At 38.4% G+C, this 22,545-nt stretch overlaps 1 long non-coding RNA gene and 1 pseudogene across 2 annotated transcripts in view; one reads left to right on the forward strand and one right to left on the reverse strand.

The window, feature by feature from the left end:
- Positions 1-4,108: 4,108 nt before the first annotated feature.
- LOC145720679 (uncharacterized) overlaps positions 4,109-22,545 on the reverse strand; it is a 131,961-nt gene continuing 113,524 nt past the window's right edge. The window contains exons 3-4 of one of the 2 annotated variants that reach the window (XR_014143849.1): positions 20,159-20,340; positions 4,109-4,334 (exon numbers count right to left, since the gene is read on the reverse strand). This is a non-coding gene — a long non-coding RNA (uncharacterized LOC145720679). Of the gene's footprint in view, positions 4,341-20,158; positions 20,341-22,545 lie in introns of both variants that reach the window. The other variant, XR_014143848.1, reaches the window with a different exon arrangement.
- LOC145720678 (nuclear transport factor 2 pseudogene) lies at positions 17,962-19,470 on the forward strand (annotated as a pseudogene).

Genomic DNA, 22,545 nt, shown 5'->3' on the forward strand with positions numbered 1-22,545 from the left:
TAATTTACAATTTTCTTGGAGCACAAAATAAAAAAAAAATATTTAAAATGCCTGCTTATCTTTTTAAAGGCAATTGCTATGAAAAGGGAAATAGGCAATAGGAAAAAGAACTCTGTGTATGTACAGTTATAGACTAGTAAAAATCATAAATGAAAACAATCTAGACTCTTCCCAGGAATATGTAAGAGGATCTAGGAATTCTTAGTAGGTAGCATCGATTGAGCGGTTCTCATGTGCCAGGCCTTTTGCTGAGCACAATGATTAGGTAATTTTTAGTTTGCTTAAAAGCGAAGAAGGGGCGCCTGGCTGGCTCAGTCAGTGGAACATGTGACTCTTGATTTCAGGGTGGTGAGTTTTGAGCCCCACACTGTGTGCGGAGCTTACATAACAGCAAAACAAATGAGTTTTTCTGTATTAATGGTATTTCTAATCCAAAACCTGGACTATAAATCACGGTATATTATATCCCTGTAAAGAGGTGCCTGAAAACACAGATCCTCCTATGTGTTCTACTTGTTTATGCAATGAAAAGTAGAATCCACCTCCCTGTGACAGAAAAAAATGTATAGTCCGTAGTCTTGTAGCCTCAGGAACCAGCAGGCTGTAGATACCTGCCAGAAGCCAGCCCGAATATATTCACAGAGCTTGTCTGCCAGACTGTACTTCCTGATACATGGGCAGATGAGTCTGAGTCCCAGAAAGATCTATTTCTCCTGGATGTAATCTTCCCTTGAAGATGGGGGTTTGTACCATAGAGGGTGTGTAAAGCTCTGTACATACTCATTGTACATACCTCCTCTGGCAAATGCACGTCTCTTTGGAGTCCAGTGCTATAAAACTCCATGTGCAAACTTACAGTTCTAAAACCAGTCACAGGGATATAATGTACAGCATAGGGAATATAGTCAACAATATTGTAATAACTTTGGTGATGGTAACTAGACTTGTCATGGTGATTGTTTTGTAATGTATTTAAATGTCAAATCACCGTATCGTACGCCTAAAACTAATATAATATTGTACATCAACTATACTTTAATAATAAGTGAATTCAATGTGTGCAGTGTTCCTGAAACTCTGAAGCTAGTGAATGGCAACTAATGCCATGTATATAGGCTGCTCTAAGGAATCTTCCTCACTTTAGAAAACAGAATAGTTTTTTTTCTGGTCATTCATTATTTAACAAATATGAGTTAAGAACTTCTACGTATATTTTGTCAAGCACTGGTTCAGGAATTGGGGGTGGAACAATCAACAAAATAATGTCCTTTCCCTGATGGGGTTTATTTTTAAGAGGAAAAAAAAAGGCTTGTAGGGAATGAGACTGAGGAAGTAGCAAAGGACGATCCATGGTAAAATTTGGATTTCATTTGAACTGTGATAGAAAACCGTTGAAAGTTTTTGAGCAGGGAGTGATCAAAGTTGGCATATGTTGTTTTGTTTTGTTTTTTTTAAGATTTTATTTATTTGAGAAAGAGCATGAGTGGGGGGGTGGGGGGAGTGGACAAGCAGATTCCCCACGGAGTGCAAAGCTGGACTCCTGAAGCAGGGCTTGATTCCAGGACCCGAGATCACAACCTGAGCCAAAGTGAGATGCTTAACCAACTGAGCCACCCAGGAGCCCCAAAGTTGGCATATTTCTTAAAGGGATTCTTCTGGCTGTGTGAATACACACGTCACTGTTCACATGGCCAAGTTAGTTCTCTTGGCCCTAAACAGCCCCTCAATTGTTGCCAAGAATGCTTCTGTACTGCCATTAGATTACTGCATGCTGTGTGAACAAAACTTCAAAATTGTTACCCTCGCACAGCAGTCCTTAAGAACCCTGATATACAGCAGTGTTGAAGGCACGGAACTTTGGTTGAGGACTTTGCTCTCAAAAGACGGGCATAGTTTAGTTCAGAGCCAATTTGCAATTCTGACAAGACAGATTATCTATTTTGTGATACTGCAGAAGATTTCAAGCAGAAATTTTGTAGAGAAAGTGTCCCTGAAACAGGCATGATAAATCTGAATCCAAAGATAAGGAATTTCTGGTTTTAATTTGTTTTTGCATAACTTAAAGGACTTCTTTACTTCCTGTTTTATACGCCACTATTTTCTTTTCTCAGAACAATGACTGATACACTGTAGATGTTCAATAAATATTGTAAGTTAAGTTGATGTATCATTCCACAATTATATACTGAATGCTCAGTGTATGCAAGGCTCTATGCTGTGTTTTAGAGGCGATGTATATTGAAAGCGTCCTGTCTTCAGAGAAGTTTGCAATCTAATTTGGTTTAAGAGCTTTACAGGACTATTAACACGATTGAAGTAAGAATTGGTGTTTATTGGGTGTCGGCTCTGTGGCAGGCCCTGTGCTGTGTCGTTCGTATGTTTCCTCTCTTATTAATCCTTGTTACAGACATACAAATGATGATAATGTTATTATCTCCACTGTATGGAAAAAGGAAACTGAATTTTAACTTTATGATGGGACTAAGATTTCAAGACTGAGAAATGAAATCAGACCGTCTGACTTGCTTTATTAACCGTAAGGTAATAGTTGTCTCCAAGGCATTAGTGGTGGGAAGCCCTGTGATTTTCCCTTAGAAAAGGGAAAGACCTCTTACTGTTGTGTCCTTGGGGGAAAGTTCCTGAAGGAGGTGGGCTGATGAGGCAATATAGAAAAGCGTGAGCAAGCCATTCCCGAAGCACACTAGCAGTGCCAACGTGGAACCAGGCAAAAAATGCAAAGCACTTGGCAGAGAATATTAAAAAGCAATTACAGCTTTAAAATTCCAGTTAAGTTTTTGGCATATGATATTGTCCTTTCACATATATATTTAGGCTTTCATTCTTTAATTTTGATTTTTTAAAAAAATTTTTATTTAAGTATTTTAAGCCCCAACATGGGGCTGGAACTCCTGACCCTGAGATCAAAAGTTGCATGCCCTTCTGAGCCAGCCAGGCACCCCTAATTTTGATTTCTAAAATCAGGAGTAGTTTCTGAGTTTTAAAAATTTACCTGTATAAGTTACTTTAGCTGATATAATTTTATGGATTCATCTTACGATTTCAACTTTTGCAAAAGGACATTGAATGCCAGGAAACCAGAGAATTTTCAAGTTTATGCTAACCCAGCAGAAGGTATATGTATGTGGGGAGGGGTCATGGAGGAAGGGACGGAAGAAGGAAATGAAGCAGCAGGAAATGGAGAATGAGCAAGAATTAAATTCTCACCCTCAATGTTGGAAAACAGTTCTTCATGGAAAGAGTGTGCAGTATCTGCTTAAAGTGAAGGCATTTCTGTCTCTATCATAACATTATAGTATATGGACATATATATCGACACATTTAATTATATTTGGGGCACCTGAGTAGCGCAGTCAGTTAAGCATCCGACTCTTGGTTTCAGCTCAGGTCGTGATCTCAGGGTCCTGGGAGGGAGCCCTTTGTCAGGTTCTGTGCTCAGCAGGGAGTCTGCTTGAGCGTCTCTCTCCCTCTCCTTCTGCCCCTCCCCACCTCTCTCTCTCTCTCTCAAAAAAAAAACCTTTAAAAAATTACATACATATATACTTTTATTTCTATACCTGTGTCCCAAGACACATTGTATGCCATCAGAGAGGGTTAGTTCCCTGCTACCTCTCTCTTTTTTTTTTTTCCTCCACTCTCTCCAGTCCTTTCACTGTCTTCCATCTCCCATAGAGCAAGAAGAATAAACCCAATATATTGCATGCGGTGAATGTTTTAAATGACAAGATAAATGCCAAGGGAGCGTACCAGTACCAGCAGGGTATTTCCAGATCTTAGGGTTTAAATACTTTAACCTTTAGATGCAAGTAATTCCTTATCTCTGATTGACACGTGTTCTTTTGTTTGTTTCTAACAGTTTTTTAGTAAGTACTTTATATATGTTCCTAAAAATATATATGATATTATCTTAGTGCATGTACCCTTCTTTAATGCAAATTCCTTTTTCAAGTTGGAGCTAGACTTACAGAGAAGAACGCTCTGAGAAGAGAAGGCATATACGATAGCTGTTCATAACTGAATTTTGTCCTTATCCCTTTGAGTTTTGAAATCTTTGCCTGTTGACATTGACCTTAAATTGTTACTTCCTAAAAATCGCTGTATCAGTTACAAAGTATATTTTACTGCTATGATAGATGCCACACTACAAATATGAAACACAGCAAGATTTATTCTTTCACACAAAACAACCCCAGCGGGTAAGCAGCTGACAATTAGCTTCGTAGCTCTGTGCAATCAGCTAAGACCAACGCTTCTTCTTTCTGCTCTGTCATCCATAGTGAGTCCTTTCCTGTGGGTTTACAAGGTGGCTGCTTCATCTTCATCTCAAAGTCGTTCCCAGAAAAGAGAGAAGAGGAAGGGGAGAAAAGCAAAAGAAAAGGCCCATTACAGAATGCCTGTTCCACATCTGACTGAGGGACTTTCTTAACAGAACTACTCAGTGCTTTTACATCTATCTCAATGGCCAGAATTAAATATGTGGTCATACCAACCTGCAAGGGAAACTTGAAAAATGTCCTATTTTAATGGGCATATTGTCATCTTGAAGAAAAAAAAAAAAAAAGGAATCTTTAAGAAAAAATAGGGGGTGGGCACCTGGGTGGTTCAGTTCAGCATCTGCCTTCGGCTCAGGTCATGATCCCAGGGTCCTGGGATCCAGTCCTGCATGGAGCTCTTTGCTCAGCGGGGAGCCTGCTTCCCCCTCTGCCTGCCACTCCCCCTGCTTGTGCTCTCTCTCTCTCTTACTTCATGTCTTTACCATGTCTGTGAAGATGGCGTAAATACTTACCACCTGTGATTTTGGTTAAACACCTAATATCAAGCCTCAATCTGCACACAGGATCCTGGTGGTAGTATACATGGAATTTTCATTAGTCTTTAAACTCCACGTGAGCAAGGATTGTGTACTCCTAATATACTCCATGTCAAGGATGATATTTGATGCATGGGAGGTACCCACTTTTTTTTTTTTTTTATTAATGAATGGAAAGTCACACTTCTGGCATGGTTTGAAGCAGTTATATCTGACTTCTGAAACTGGGCTTTGAATCCTGTTGCATTCCCTTATTTTTTCTTTTTGTCAAAATGCCTTGCTTTGCTTTTTATTCATTATGTTGCATTTTTCAGTAGTGCTTTTTTCCCCTCAAATAGTTTGTTTGAAAGCTTCATAGAGTATTTTTTATTGCAAGCAACAGAAACCCAATTAAAATAAGCTCAAAAAAAGAATGTATTAAAAAACGTATTGCAGGGATACTGGGGTATATCAATTTAAGGATAGTAGTATGCTGGGATCCTAGGAGCAACTGGAAACTACTCCAGCAGAGTCAGCACTTTCTGATCCATTCATCTGTACCTCTCTTTGCGTTTATATGTTCCTCTCTCTCTCTCTCTGCATTTTGTCATTTTATGCTTTGCTCTTCCCAAAAGCAGTGTACATTTTCAGCACCCAAACTTTGCATGTTTAATTGCTTCTTCAGCAATTAAAAAGCAGTGTCACGGCACCTGGGTGACTCAGTTGGTTCAGCGTCTGACTCTTGATTTTGGGTCAGGTCATGATCTCAGGGTTGTGAGATCGAGCCCCACATCAGGCTCAAGTGCTGGGTGTGGAGCCTGCTTAAGATTCTCTCTCCTTCTGCCCCCACTGCACTCCCACTCCCCCCACCATCCCTCTCTCTAGCTCTCTCATGGTTACATTTCCAAGAAGAACTGAGTGATTGGGTGAGGAGCCAGTCTCTGGGGAATACATGGAGAGGAAGGGGACTATGTCAACTTGGCTAGACTCTAATTCCCAGTTATTCAGTCAAACACTAATTTAGGTGTTGCTATATACTTTGTAGGTTTGATTAAAGTTTGCAGTTGGTGGGGCACCTCGGTGGCTCAGTTGGTTAAGCATCTGCCTTTGGCTCAGGTCATGATCTCAGGGTCCTGGGATTGAGCCCCACATCAGGCTCCCTGCTCAGCGGGGAGCCTGCTTTTCCCCTTGCCTCTGCCCTGACTCGTGCATGTGTGTGTGCGCTCTGTCAGATAAATAAAATCTTAAAGTCAATCAATTTCAAACTTTTTTTTTTAAGGGATATTATCCTAAATTGGTTGGGCCTGAGATTTGCAAGCCATTGATGATCTCCTCAAGACCTACACCCAGGACCCCTAATTGCTTCTAGACCTAGAACCAAACTCCGTTTCCAGCAGACCCAAATGATGAGCTATAAAGTATAACCCATGAAGCTCTGTATTACACGATAAAAAATGGTACACTTTTTCCAATTTATAATGATAGAAATCTGGAAAATATGTGTGCTAATGGATCCTAAGGATATGAGATCATGGTGGAAGGAACATAAAGTTGGATCGGGTTGAATCTTCTGATATGGACTCACTAAGCAGAGATTCTGGAGACAGTGCTTTAGCTTGAGGAATTAGAAATGGTTCCAACAGTTTGCTAGTTTTAGGGCTGAAATTCTAAGGTAACCTATGCCAGAACGGCTTTATCCTACTTGAGAGGAAAATATCCAAAGGCTTAAGGAGATGGGAGTGAATTTATCAGGTAAGAACTGCTCATGTGTCCTGGATGGTCCAGAGGACATACTTGTCACTAAAACTGAGTAAAAGATTTGTGAGTAGGGTCTCAAAATCCCTGAAAAGGCCTGTGGTTGTTCTTGTCGATAAAGCCTAAATTACAGTGGGAACTGCTCCCATCTAACTGGATTCCCTAAAAGCAACGGGGATGTCAGAATTGCGTAAGCCTGATAGTGACATTTAATCAGCAAAAATAAGGTGGATATTTTAACTTAATAGACAGTGGAGTCAAAGCAGTAAGAATATCTGACTCAGACAGTGGTATGGCAGTGGTGAGTGGAATATGGTGACCTTAAAAAGAAATAGAAGGAAAGGCTGCTAAATTCCTATTTGAACTGTATAAGCAAAGAGTTGTAGGTCAGGTGCACAGAAATCCATCTTGAATCAGTGAAACAGTGAGTCATGGCCCCTCAGTCAACTCCCAGACTTGAACCAGTTTAGAGATGTAGAACTCTACTTGAGGAAGGACCCTGTGATACTTCCGAAGATGTGTACTGTTAGTCTTTCTCCCAGCCAAAGGACCTATGGCCACTTACCAGAATGACGGCTCTGGAGAAAGAGAAATGATGATACTTTTGGGGATTGATGGACATTGTCTTTGAACTGAAATTAATTCCTGGAGATACGACATCACTGTGTCTGCCATTCACAATGGGGGCTTATGGAGGTCAGGTGCTCAGTGGAATGTTAGCTCTGATCCATCTCATAGTCAGTCCAGTTGCTTACAGAACATACACTGTGGTTATTTCCTCAGTTCCAGAATATATCATTGCAATAGACATACTCAGCAACTGGCAGAACTTCCATCTTGGTTCTCCAAACAATGGAGTGATACCTATTATGGTGGGAAAGACCAAGTGGAAGCTACTAGAACTGCCTTTACCTAAGAAAAAAAAGTAAAGCTAAAGCAATGCTCCATTCCTGGGGACTGCAGGGATTGCCCTCATCAAGGAGTTGAAGGATGTGATGTGGTAATTCCTACCATCCCCATTCAACTTTATTTTGACCAGTGCAGAGAACGGATCTTGGAGAATGACAGTAGGTAATCATAAGCTTAACCAGGTGGTAGACTCCAGTTGCAACTGCTGTTTCATATGTGTAACGTTTTATTGCTTGAGCAGATCAGCATATCCCCTAAAACTTCTGTACCACCAGAAGTACTGCTTTCAGCCGGCAAGACAGGCAATACTCCAAACTTCACTGTCTTACTTCACAGGTATATCAGCCCTCCAGCTCTGAATCATAATTTACCAAGGGTTACCTTGGTTGCCTTTCCCTTCCACAAGATATTATGCTGGTTCATTCTATGGATATTCTGATTATACTGGATATATTATTTAATATATAAATATCAATAATAATATTAAATAATATATCAAGTATAGTGTGTCAGACACTGAGAAATCCAACAAAAATCAGGACCCTGTATATTTCTAGGGGTCCATTGGTGTGGGGCATATTAAAATATCCCTCCCCAGATGAATGATAAGTAGCTGCATCCGGCCTTTCCTACAATAAATAAGTGCAAAACCTAATGGGCCTCCATGGGATATGGAAACATATTCTTAATGTGTTTATGCTACTTTGAACCATTTACCAAGTGACCAAAACTGTTCGTTTTGAGTGGGGCCCAGAACAAGAGAAGGTTCTGAAACAGGTCTGGACTGCCATGCAAACTGTTCTAACATTTGTAGCATATAATCCAGTAAATCTAATGATGCTGGAAGTTTAATGCCTTTGCTGGAATCACTAGGTTAATCATAGTATGACCCTTAGGTCTTTGGAACAGAGCCCAGTCATCCTCTAGAGATAACTATGCTCAATTTGAGAAAGCACTTTTGGTTTACTATGGGCCTTAGGAGAAAAGCTTATTCACAGTTCACCAGATTACCAGGCAGCCTGTGGTGCCCTGTGAAATGGTGATTTCAACAGATTTTACTAATCAAATGTATAACATTACCCATTTCTGGATACCAGTCAGCTTTTTTCCATAGCCACTCTTCTCAGTGCCCAGTGAGCTTCTGAACAAAGTGATCATGGTAGCAGGTATTGAGATTTTGCATGAAGGTAGCAACCATGAATTAGGTGTTGTCTGAGCCTTCACCATAAATTTGGGCATGCCAAGCAGTACAATGGAAGCGGTATATACAAGATGAGGTTTCAGTAGGCCCTGAAGGCATAAGTTGCATAAAGTGGCCCAAATGCCCTTTGGTCCTCACTCATGCTCCATTACCTTTACTTTTGCAGTCCACACCAATATTCTCATGGAAAGTTCTCTGTGGATAGTTCACTGAAGAAGAAACAATGATTCTCTTATGGATGGTTCTGCATGATATACAACTATCCCCTAAGGTGGACAGCTGTAGGACTATATTCTAGACATCCCCGAAAGATAATTGTGAAGGGAAATCCTGATGGCAGAATTCTAAGCAGTACACCTGGTTGTTCCTTTTGCCTGGAAGGAGAAATGACCAGAGGCACAAGTCTATAGCAACTCATTGGCTGTGGTTAATGATTTGGCTAGATGGTCAGGATTTAGAAGGAACATGACTGGGAAAACCAGTGACAAGATTTGGGGAAGAGGCATGTGCACAGGTTATTAGGAATGGGAAAAGAATATGAAAATGCTTGCATCCCCTATGACTGCTCATGAAATGGTGACCTCAGTAGAAGATTTTTAAAATCAAGTGGGTAAAAGTACCCATTTCTTTGACTATAAGTCAACCTCTTTCCCTAGCCACCTGTCATTGCCCACTGGGCTCATGAGCAGATTGACCATAGTGGCAGGCATGGAATTTTTACATAGTCTTAGCAACACAGACTTAGACTCATCAAGTCGGGTCTGACTATAGCTACTGCTGATTATCTGTTCCAGAAACAGAATAAAACTAGGCATCCTAGAATAAAACTGGATCCCCAAATTGACAGCCAGCTACTGGTGGTAGACTGATTACATTGGACAGCTTCTATCCTAGAAATAGCAGTACTTTATTCCTACTGGAATAGACAGTTACTCTGGATATGGATTTACCTTTCCTTTACTCAATACTTCTGCTAAAGCTACCACCCGTGGACTTATACAATGCCTCATTCACCTCCATGGTATTACACACAGCATTGCTTCTATTCAAGGAATTCATTGGATAGCAGATAAAATGTGGCAGTGGGCCCATGCCCATGAAAATCATTGGATCTTACCATGTTTGCATCATCCTGAAATGAATAGTAAGATAGCCTTCTGTTATGGTGCCAGACAGATGACAATACCTTATAGGACCTATACAGTGTCCTCCAGGGGGTTGTATGTGCTCTAAATTAGTATCTGTTATATGGTGCAGTTTCTTCCACAGCTAGCATTCGTTTGGAAATGGGAGTGGTCCCATTCTGTATTACACCAACAAACACGTGATATCCTATCCCCATGACCTTAGGTTTTGTTGGTCTGGAGTCCTTAGTTCTGAAGGAAAGAATGTGTCCACAAGGAGATGCAATAGTACCACCCCTGAACTGGAAGCTGAGACTGCCTCTGAATTAATATGCAAAGATGAGAGTTCTAATACTATTGTCTGGGCTGATTGATCCAGATTGCCAAGGGGAATTGGGTTGTTACTACACAATAGAAGTGAGGAAGAGTATGACTGTAATACAGAACATTCCCTAGGGTATCTCCTGGTACTTTCATGTCCTATGATTGTAAAAGTACAATTCAGACAGGACGGCTAATGGCCCAGACCCTTGAAGAATGAAATTGGAATTTGTAGGGAAGAAAGTAGTTATAAATTCCTGCTACAACTTATGTGATCAGTTGCAGAAATGAGGACTGTAATAGTTATGTGTATTTTTCTTATTTTTATATACATATATATGTACACATACTAGATGTTTTTCTTCTATCTCTTATCCCCTTGTCCTCTAATGTAAGAGGTCTTTAGAATAGTTAATATTATATCATAGTATTTAACTTAATACATATCAAAGAAATATGAGCATCACCTCAAGACTTTTCATTCTCTTCTAGGGAAAGGATAGCCTGTTTTAAGATATGCAAGATAGCTGTATCATGTTTTATGGAAGTATGACTTTGCTATTATCTTTATTTGAGAATTAAATTTGGTTTAAGATGTGTATGTCTGCCAAGTTTACAAGGCACAGACTATGGCTGTCCGTTTTGTGTTTTAACTTGGTAGGCTATTGCCTTCAGTTACTGATTCAAACATTAATCTAGGTGTTGTGGTGATGGCATTTTGTAGGTGTAATGAAATTCCACAGTCAGTTGACTTTAAGTGAGATTATCCTAATTAATCTGGGTGAGCCTGGTTCAGTCTATTCAAAGACCTTAAGAGTAGAACAGAGTTTTTCTTGAAGAGAAATTCCACTGTAGACAGCAGGTTTAGCTTATGCTGGAGAGTTCCATCCTGCTCTTCCTAGAGCATGCCTTATGTTTTTGGGGACTTTTTTTGCCAGCCCCCACAAGCATATGAAGAAATTTTTTACAATTAATCTCATAAGACATAAGACATATTTCCTACTAATCTGTATCTCTGTTCATACTCTGGCCAAAAAAGGGACAAAAATTACATTTCACATAATAGATGTTATAGTGGGAACCAAAACATAGAAAGGAGCAGGGAGCAATTTGAGAAGTTTTGTGGGGAATGAAGGGGCAGTGGATCTGGGTTAGAGTGGAGGGAAGTGGAAAAGATGAACCTGGTGAATGGTCTATAGGTTTTTATGACTTTTGTGCTGAGCCTGCAATCAACATTTATGATGCTTTATATTGTGTAGAAAATTATACATAGAAGGCCTGATCTTTTCACTATTTGCATGTACCTATCCATTTTTTTCCTACAAAATTCCCAAACTGTCCACATTATTAATTTAGCAGAGTAAGGATACTGATCAAAGTTTAAAAAAATTATCCTTGGCTTTACCCTTTTACTCATTCTCATAATCTCAGAAGTTTTAGTTTTCAACTGATCAGTTACAATGCATTTGAAGGGGCGACTGGTTGGCTCCTTTGGTTAAGCCTCTGTCTTTGGCTCAGGTTGTGATCCCAGGGTCCTGGGATCTAGCCCTGCATCAGGCTCCCTGCTCAGTGGGGAGTCTGCTTCTTCCTCTCTCTCTTTCTCTTTCTTGACCCCCCACCACGCCCTGTGCTTGCTCTCAATAAATGGATAAAATCTTAAAAAAAAAAAAAATGCAGTTGAAGTCTCTGTAAACACCTAGGGACATAGTCTAGAGAATTTTGTTATTTAAAGAAAATATATTTAAGTTGGCCTGTAGGTCCTTTTAAATCTAAGTTTGTATTTTTTTATTCTGGGCATTCCAATAAACATTATAACCATTCATCCATTATTTTCTAAGCTTTTTACTCTTCATGTATTCCTTTTATCTTTACATTTGCTGGAGTAAAATTGCTGCTGAATTATCTGTTAATTTTTCTCAGCAATTGCATTTCCTTGGGGGGTGGGGGGAAAGCAAACGCCATGCTAGCTCAAGGCAAAACGAGCAGAGATTGCCAGTGTTTTCAGAAGCTTCATTACATAACAAACAGAAAAAGAAAATTAGGCTTAAAGAAAATTAAAGCAGTAGCAAAACAAAGTCTTTGACAGGAATTTTCTGCTGAAAGTTAATGTGTTCTTCTGAAATGCAAAATGAGTTTGCCAGACTGGTGAAGCTCTTCTTTACAATTAAACATCAACAAAACAATTAGAATTTATTATTTGTGTTTTAAGTATATATCTTTAGGAAGATGACTGGGAAAGAGAATGAGGTAAGAAAGGCTGACAGGAAGGGGTAAAATCAGCAAGGAAGAGGAAACCTTAAATTCCTTCCACTTATTGGCTCCTCTAAGTGCTGGAGGGGAAAAAAAAAAGTTCTTGAAATAGTAATATTCAATCTGTGGCAACTCAATGCATAATTCAGTCTGTCTCACAATAGACTATCTGATTCACAGGAATCATTTTGAATGTTATCTTCTCAAACAGCAATTTTGCCTTTTGGAAAGCTAATTTCACATAGACTAGGATGCTTTTGCAGTCTGTCAACAATAACAGCAGATAACAAAAGCAAGAAAGGGAGAGTGAAAGGTGGGGGAAGGGAGAGGGAAGATAAGGAAGGAAGGTAGTTAATTTACAGAGCCTATGTATTTAGGCCAAGTACTCTGACTTTAACCCATATTTTCTCTCCTTACATATGTTTCATCAACTTTGATATATTTTTGTGCTGTCTCTCGTCCATGGCTTTTAAAAGATTCACATAAAGCCTTTTGAAATTTACATTTAGAACCATAATAATGTTCATAGCTTCAGATTAATATCTCTCTTGGAAGATGAACCTAAAGAAATATTAAAGACTGAAAACTATATACCTATTAAGCTATTACTATAGACTTATTTTTAATAGAAAAAAATTGGAAGAGAAATGGACATAGAAATCAGGGAACAGTTAGTAAACTGTGGTACACTAATTCAGTGGTGTAGTATGCCCGTACTAAAATGATTATTGTAAACACTGTAGGAAAATGTTTATGGTAAGTTGAGTGAAAGTCAGACAAACCTCTGCCTCGGTTGTAATTACTAAAGAAGCCATATGCTTGTGGAAATGACTAAGCGGCCATGAGGAACTTAATACAGCTATTGTGTTTGAAAGTGGAATGGTGGGTAATATTTCTAAAAGTACATTGTATTAATAAATGAAAAAGTTTTAACCCATTTTTTTTTTCAAGATTTTAATTTCTGAAAAGATAATCGGCACTCTTTTGGGACATTAGTTTTCCAGAGCTCTCTCCTCTAGGCTAGTACTTATCTTTTACTCTACTCACATCTTTTCATTTTTGGCTCACTTGTCTGTTGTTACTGTTCTGATGTTTGTATTTCTTCTCAAACCTGATTCGTGACTTACCTCGACTCTCGTTTTAAAACCTATCTTTAGATCCAAAAAATACCTTTAGGGAGAGAAGAATAAGGACCGGAAGAAGGAGGAGGCTGCTTTGTGCTCTCAAAGGCACAAAATTAAAAATCGATAGACCCAGTCCCTTTCCAAAATAAAGTTTTGGTCAAGTAGGGTAAGATAGACCTAAATAATAATTATACACATATTTATAGTAGATAAGCACCATGAAAAACTAGGATACAGGGAATACATACCCACATGCACATGCGCACACACACACAGACATAGACACCAGAGAAATACAGTCTTGAGTTTGGGTTCAAAGGAACGCATCCACAAATATCTGATATATATATATATTTTAAAGATTTTATTTATTTGACAGAGAGATAGACAGAGAGGGAACACAAGCAGGGGGAGTGGGACAGGGAGAAGCAGGCTTCCTGCCAAGCAGGGAGCCCAATGCGGGGCTCAATCCCAGGACCCTGGGATCATGACCTGAGCCCAAGGCAGATGCTTAACCGACTGAGCCACCCAGGCGCCCCAAATATCTGATATTTAAGATCATTTATAAAAGATATATAGAAATTATCTAAGATGAAAAAAAAGGAAGTGATTGTTAAAGGCTAAAGGAAACTTCTTGTTTGGCAGAGATATAAAGAGAAAAAGGTGAAGAAACGAGGTCCTTAGTAGCTTAAGGAAGTATGAGAAACTCCAATACGGTGATTGCAGCTCAGGGCATAGGAGTAAGGGAGAGTGTAGTGTTCTTAGATGTGACATTTAAGCATGATTTTATATGCCATGCCATTAGGATTCTTCCTAAATTCTTTCCTTCCTAAAAGCAAGGAAAGTCACTGAAATATTTTATGCAAGAAAACAAGAGATAATACTCATATATTGAAAGGACTATTTGGATGTTTTGTGGAGAACCATCCGGAAGAAAGCTAGAGTGCATAACTAGAAAGCTATTGCAGGAGACAAAGCAAGAAATCATTGTGGCTTAGACCAGGTGCTTCCATGAAGCTAGAGAAATTTTGTATTGAAGAAATATTTTTGAGATAGAATTCACTGGGTTTGGTGACTAATGAGAAAGCAAAGGAATTTGGACTAAGACTGAGAAATTTGACCATTTAAGGTTTTGGTTAATACAAATCTAGGAAGGAGACGGGACAAGTGGCAGAGAGAGAAAAATAATTTTTAAAAAGGCATTCATGAAGCAGGGAGTTATTATGTATATGCTAGGTACTTCTGCCTACTTCCTTCTAGAAGGATGTTCCCAAACTAATTTACAGAGTGCTATCAAGTTTGGTTTTACTTTCTATCCTGTGTTTGTAGAGACCAACTTTTCCAGAACAGTGGGGGTCTTCACTGCCTCCTGCCATAGGGACTCCTCACAAAAGTCTCCTCATGGGGTTGGATGGTCCTTCTGTGGAGGCAAAAAGGGAGCAGGATGCATCAGATTTCCGTTCCCTTTGTCGTTCTGTTCCAGTTAGGTTTCATGAGAATAGTATTCCAGAGTGCCAATTTCTGCTTGGAAGGCCCTTGGAAATCTTAAAATGGAGTTAAAACCAAGAAAGCCCAGAGATTAAAGTTCCAGTTAACTTGGATTTTGACTCACACAGCACAGAAGAAAATCTCTCTAACTTCAGCTTTAGGATGGTATGGGACAACTGGGAGGCTTTCTCCACAGAACAGACTCTGCCAGTTTCCCATCCATTCTCACCTGCTCCTCCTCCTCCTCATCTTTCAGTTCTTCCTCTGCCCTTTCCTTCAGGCTTCAAATAAGGGACAGGTTTCAGTGCCTGTTAGTCTAGCAAAACTCCCTTTCTAGCTCGTTCTAACTGTCAAGAAGTCATGGCCTGTTATTTCTCTCACTGCAACTCCTACTCAGAAGCATGACCCTAAAAATCAGTTCTCCTTAGAGAAAATGAATGCTATAACCATTCTAAAGAAAGAATAGTTTCCCTAATTAACACCCCCTAGGTTTCTTCCTTTTAACATGTATTTATTGTCATTTAGAGTTGAGGGGAATTGTTGTTTTCTGCCACTGTGGAGTACAAAGACACAAAATAATTGAAGACATTCAGTGACTGCTTTTTGTTCTCGGGGGTCCATCACTTTATATGTTTATATGTATTTCAGATTTCCTTAGAAATAAAGAAGACTAGCAAATATTTACTCAGCTGGAGTTCTCCACAATCTTGGATACTGTATCAAATATTGCAAAGAATAAAATGTTTTCATTGTCTAGGTCCTGCGAGACTGCCCTGGAGTTACCTGGGGATGTGGTGGGTAGAAACTAGACCGGGGGCCACTGAGAGTTAATGAGAGATGGGGAGAGAGGAACAGGGATTGTAGTCCACACCTACCACAGGTGGCTAGGAAGAAGAGCAAAGAGAACAGTTGTTGAATGGTGAAAATCTCAATTTTTAATTTTAAGATGGAAGTCACTGAATAATATATAAAGATATAAATAAAAATCAAAGGGATAGATAATAGAATATAAGCAGAAGATAAAAGAACAGAAAAACTGGGAATAAAAGGGTTAGGGGAGAAGCTGGGATTTAGAGTAAAACTGAGAGATTGCCTTCATAGGAGGAGGGATGCAATCTGCACTAAAGCATGTATGAAATTACAGATGGCAGGTCTGCTGAGGTAGGTTTGGATTGTGTGTGCCAGGAATTGGATTTTTTTTTTTTTTGGTCTTTGTTTTTTTAGTGAAATATGATGCAATGTCAAATGCTCAGAATGGATAAAATTTTAAAATGTTGCAGATAGTATTCAAGAAAGCTGATTAGAAAATACATTAGAATACCACAGTGAACTGAATGTGTATGCCCCCCCCACAAATTCATCAGCTGAAACTTGATGCCCAATGTGATCGTTTTAGGAGGTAGGGCCCATGGGAGGTAATTAGGTCCTGAAAGTAGGGCCCTCCTGAATGGAATTAGTGCCTTTATAGAAGAGATTCCAGAGAGTTTTCTTGCCCCTTCTGCTGGGTGAGGTTATGGTGAAAAGATGATGAGGAAATTGGCTCTCACCACACTGAACCTGAGGGTGCCATGATCTTCGACTTCCCAGCCTCCAGAACTGTGAGAAATAGCATTTGTTGTTTATAAGTCATCTAGTTTATGGCATTTTTGTTATAGTAGACCAAACAGACTGATGCTAAGGGATTACTGAAAGCCAAGTTGAAACTGGTGACCATCAATTTTCAGGTTTAACAGGCTGTCTGCCCATTTGTAGGAGACTCTAGAGCAGTCCACAGCTACCCCATGCAGTGTAGAAAAGAGAAAAATATATTAATGTTAGTGTAGGAGTGAGTTGGAGTTGTGCCAACAAGTAAATACACATTTCACTTTAATACATCTTCCTATAATCTAACATACTATATTACACAGTATTACCACTATTACATTTTATTATATGACCTTATAAGGCAAAATCTTCTGATCAGCCATGTTTGGGACTTAGCACTAATAGCATTCTTTTTGCAACTTTTCATGACTAAGTGTCTACCTCTGTGGTTTCTCAGCATATGCTTTGCATACTTTTATTATAGGACTTATAACATTATGATTTTTTTTTGTTTGCTTCACTTCCTATTAGATAGTACATTTCATAAAGTCAGGAACCTCTTCTTCCAATTTTATATTCTTAGTACAGAGCACTGGGCCTAAGTTTTCAAGAAATGCTTGTTCAACAGAAATGAGTGAATCTGTTCTCTACAATTGAAATACCTAAATCAAAAATTCTTAAACAAGTATATCCTTGCTTCTATATTTAAAACTTATTTATTGCTAAATTTTGGCTTAAAATAGCTTAATGTAGGCTTTTTATTATGAAATTGCAATGCACATGGACATATACTCTGGTAAATGAAAAATTCTCTTCTATTTTTATTCCTGAAATTAAGTATAAACTATTATAACGTAGTCATCGCTACCATATGATCAGCGTTATCCGCAATGTAAAACTATTATAATGAATCTAAAGTAGTGTTTGCAAACATATATAAATTTACTTTAACCTGGTTATGAAAATGTAAAATACTTTGTCCTAATTCTGACAAGAAGTATATATTTCTATTTTGAGGGGAGATTGTATGCATTTCCAGCAAAGCAAGTAAGATGCTTGGCTCTGCTGAATGTAACTACATGCAAATGTTGACTGATTCACATTCTCTAAAATTAGTATAGAAGCTCTCTGTATTTTTTCATACTTTATGGTCTTTTTTTTAAGTACATGGATGGCAGTGATGACTGGGGGATATTGACAAACAGATTCATTTGTTGGAAGGCAAAAGAGATAATGTAGTGAAACAGTCCTCACATTCAGGTGAATTTTAATAAATACATATTTACCTCTGGCACTGGGCCCCAATATGCTTTTACTCTTCCTGCTTCTGTTTTTAGAGCTTTCTATCTAAAAAATAGTGCTTTAAAGGCAGCCCATTTATTTTGTATTTTAGGGAGAATAATCCTTATATATTCTACCTGTTTGGGGGCGTTTTCTGAAATAGAAAATTTTTGACTGTTGGTGATCTATAAGGATCATTTCTCAGAAAAATAATTTTAGGCAGTCAAGAAAATAGAAGTCTGCATCCCTTCCCGCAAGCCGACTTCAGAGCTTTAACATTAACAGAAGGAAGGAAACTGCAGCTGCAACCCTCAGGCTAACTGTCACTGTTTTTTAATGTCATGATCTGGAAGTTCAGTAGGGTCATCTGAGACTGGTTCTTGGGCTAATCCTAAGAAATGGCTTAGGACTGATGCTGTGGCTGATATGATCCATCCTCTCTGCCAGAGGCTTTGGGAGCTGCTTAAAGAAGTTAGATGAGCATATTTTTCAGAATGTTGATTACAAGTAATTTCAGTAATTAGAGAATAGAGAGGTATTTGTGGTAGTCTCTGGGCCCTTTAATCATCTGCTCTGAGTATAAACACATGTGTATCCAAAGAATAGGATTATACACTTAAGGGTTTAAAAAAATATTATGGTCTGCAATATTTTCATTTCTTGCCCATTTTCCTAATGAGATTCATTTGTACTACTGCATCTTTTGCATTCTTATTTTTGTCCTCAATCCATATAACCTTACTATTACCTATCATATTACAAGATAAGTTGAGGAAAAATCCATTTCAATTTATATTCAGGTAAGGCAAGTTTTTAAAATAAATTTTAGAATATCTGAGAGTATATCAAACTCTTGAGTATATTAATCAGTTGTCAGGACGCTTTATAAATCCAGTTTTTTGCTTGAAACTATAGAAGATGTTAGTTGATTTTAGTTCCAAAGTGGGAGGGTAAGCAGACCGCGGTAGGTTCCCGCCACCATCATGCCAGGCCCTCGGGTCTCAGCGAGGCTGGTGACACCCCAGAATGAGAGACAAGCCAACTCAGGAGCAGAGTGGACCCAGCTTCATTCAACATTACTACCAGTTATTTGATAAAGACAGAACTCGACTAGGCACTATTTATGTTGATGCATCATGTCTTACGTGGAAAGGACTGCAGTTCCAGGGGAAAACTGCTATTGTGGAGAAGGTGTCTAGTCTTCCATTCCAGAAAATCCAGCACAGCATCACAGGGTAGGACCGTCAGCCCTTGCCAGATAGCTGCATCATCAGCAAGGTTGTGGGCTAGCTGAAGGCTGATGAAGACCCTATCGTGGGGTTCCACCAGATGTTCCTATTAAAGACCATCAACGATGCTTGGGTTTGCACCAATGACCTGTTCCGGCTTGTCCTGCACAACTTCAGCTGGCCTCCTCCCAGCCAGGCACTCACGCTCTTCCTCCTCCCTCCTCTTCCAGATACTATTCACACTCCTCCAGTTGCTCCAAATATCCTACACAAATGAGTGGGGCTGCGGTGGGGGCAGGAGGTATTGTGCATGATGCCTGGACTACTTGCATCTGACAGGAGAAGTTTAGGTCCCACCAGCATAAGCCTTGGAAAGACTTAAGTAATGCAAAAGGTATTCTTTGTTTTGTTTTGTTTTTGTTTGCTTTTTAAATCTACTTACAAGTTTCTTTAGCAGCCCAAAGAAGTGAAGCAGAAAGCTGCCTCATGGCCCAGATAGTGATTTGTTCAGATGTTTCAATGCCTCATGAAACAATAAAAAGATGAAAATTTTCTTCAAGGTTTAAAAAAATAAAATTTTTTTAAAGTAGAGTAAGAACAGTGATATTTAACACAAGTTTAAAGATAAGATGATATGTACATTTAGTCAAAAGGCTCCCCACTACCTAATTGGCAATAGGAAAGGAGAAGGGGGCGGGGTGGGGAGTAGCATTTGAGCTTGTTTTTGTTACTGTTTTCTTTTGTGATTTTGCTCTGATTTTAACCTACTTTGGGAAAGAAAATCCTTTGGAAAGGAAAGAAATAAATGTTCCATAAATATTTTCTAAAACTAAAAGATTTCTCCTCAAAGATTTAGATCCTAAGACTTTTACTGTGAACCATATTTTAACAAACCAGAAGAAGAATCTTATGGAAGAATGTTTTTTCCAGTATCTTTATTTAAAGCTGGGTGCTTGTTGAAATAGCAGCTGCTCCTATTGAGAATAGTTTACTAAGAAACAAAAGCATACTTTAAAATTATTATGAAACATAACTCTTCTAAAAGATTGAGAGTAAGGAAAATAAGTATCATTTGAAGAACTCACCATATATTAAAACTCACGTTGTGGGGCGCCTGGGTGGCTCAGTTGTTAAGCATCTGCTTTTGGCTCAGGTCATGATCCCAGGGTCCTGGGATCGAGCCCCACATCGGGCTCCCTGCTCGGTGGGAAGCCTGCTTCTCCCTCTCCCACTCCCCTGCTTGTGTTTCCTCTCTCGCTGTCTCTCTCTGTCAAATAAATAAAATCTTTAAAAAAACAAAAAACAAAACTCACGTTGTGAATTTTACAAAAAATTATCTGTAATTCTTACTAGAATCCTTCAAATATTATATTTTCTGGAAGATTAAGCAGAAAAAATATTAAATTATTTGCCCATTATCATATAGCTGAAGGATGTGAAGGACCTGAGATTTCAACCTCCCAGTGTTGAATTTGAGTCAATTCCACCATAAATACATTTTTTTTTTCTTGGCCCAAATGGCAACTTTTCTGATTGGAAAATGTAATTTAAGAATTATTCAGTCAATTTGTTACATAATTTTTGTAGAAAACATATAGAAATACTGTAAGATAATGTCACCTGTAGTCATAAAATCCCTGTTTCAGTGTATTTCCTTGTAATCTGTGTTCTATGTGGTTGTGTGCCTGTCTGAATGTGTCTCTGTGCATATGTGGATGTGTAACATCTCTAAGTTGAAAATGTATTTTTCTTGTGGTATCATTGAATTGTGTTCAGAATTTAAGAGAAATTTTCAATTATAGATATCCTGAATTCTTCTATAAAGAAAGCTGTTCTTCAAACTTTTGTCATTTGAGTTTGGTTGAAAGTGAAGGACAATAATACAGCTGTTATTCAGTTCTCCACTTGCAGTTATTTTGCTGCTTGTTCTTCAGTAAACTGGTTATTTTTTCATTCCTTTATCTGTTTTACCTGTTATATAATAAATCATTTTCATAAAGGGAGCATTTCCTGAACTTTACTAATAATTTTTTTAATAATGATACAGGCTCCCTTTTCTGAGCACGGTTGGCCATTGGCTTTATCAGAATAATAGCTTATATAATAGCTGTTGAAGTTAATATCTCATTTTCCTTCACATGCTAAAACTAAGTATAGATCTGTTGCAAAAAAATTATCTCTGCTTAGAACATTAATATGAAGAATCCGTATTCTGTATTCTGCTTTAAAGTAAAATTTGAACATTGCTTGTGAACTTTTCCTATGTGTTCTGTGAATTTAAAAATTCTGCTTGTAAATACCAAGCATAAATATACAAGATCCAAGTAAATTATACATGACAACTAAACTCTCTGTAATCTCCATATAGTAAAACTGGAAAGGTCAGAATATTATTTAATGTTTTACAGTTTACATAAAAATAAATGGAGTCTTGGCTTCCCATTTGGCCTCGACGGGTAATATGGTGATAATAAAATCTTCTAGACTCCTTCTCTTTAAGTCACACTGTACTCTGACATCACCTTCAGTTTCTAATTTACCTTTCAGCTTGCTACCACTTTCAGAACTACTGGTACATAAAGTTCTTATTCATTCTCTGCCTCTATTATTACCAAAACTGATATGCATCTCTATTCACTCACCAAAGCAAATTTGTCTTACATATAATAGCAATGCAGTTAATGAAATAATTGGTTTAAAATGTACTCTAATGGTGTACATTGTAAAGACTTTTGCAGGCAATAAAGCTTTTGGAATATCACTTTGGATGTCCTTTTCGAAGTGCACTGTTATTTAGAATGAATTGCATGACAAATTCAATACATTTGGTATTTTTCCATGACATTAGTACTATACATACCTTTTCCCTCCTATTTTTTGGTATTGAAAAATCCTCCTCCTCCTCCTCAAGTAGAGCGGCAATGTGACGCGGGGAAAGAACTCTGAGTGTTGAATCAGGACAGAGCTGCCTGCTAAGAGGCAGCCATGTCTTAGAGCCTCGGTCTCTCACTTCTGAGCAGTTTCTAACATCCATTAAATGCTCTCTAGACTATCAAATACATTTCTGTAAACTTGTTCCATGCAGCATGTTTTGTTTAATCTCACTATATGTAGTATTCTATTTCTCTCCCTATTTGTTCAATAAGTAGGAGGGAAGGTAATTTGTATTATATCTATATATCAAGTTGGCAGCTTGAAAGATTTTGCAATTAGGAAAACTTTGGCATACAGTTCTAAGAACTACTAGTGGAGAAAGAAAACAGAGTTTGGAGTCAAGTCTTAATTCTACTAGTTAGTGGTCGTATGTCCTCTGGTAGGGCACTTAACCTTCTGAATTTGAGTTTATTCAGTGTGTAAGACATTTTTATAATACGTAATTTATCTACATAAAATTTGCATAGTTGAAATGTGTCAAGTTTCTGGGATGTTAACCAGGTGCAATCCACATACAAGAATTATTACTTATCCTTCC

Source organism: Leptonychotes weddellii, chromosome 3, assembly GCF_054177405.1.
Source record: "Leptonychotes weddellii isolate Sample4059 chromosome 3, ASM5417740v2, whole genome shotgun sequence".
NCBI lineage: Eukaryota > Metazoa > Chordata > Mammalia > Carnivora > Phocidae > Leptonychotes > Leptonychotes weddellii.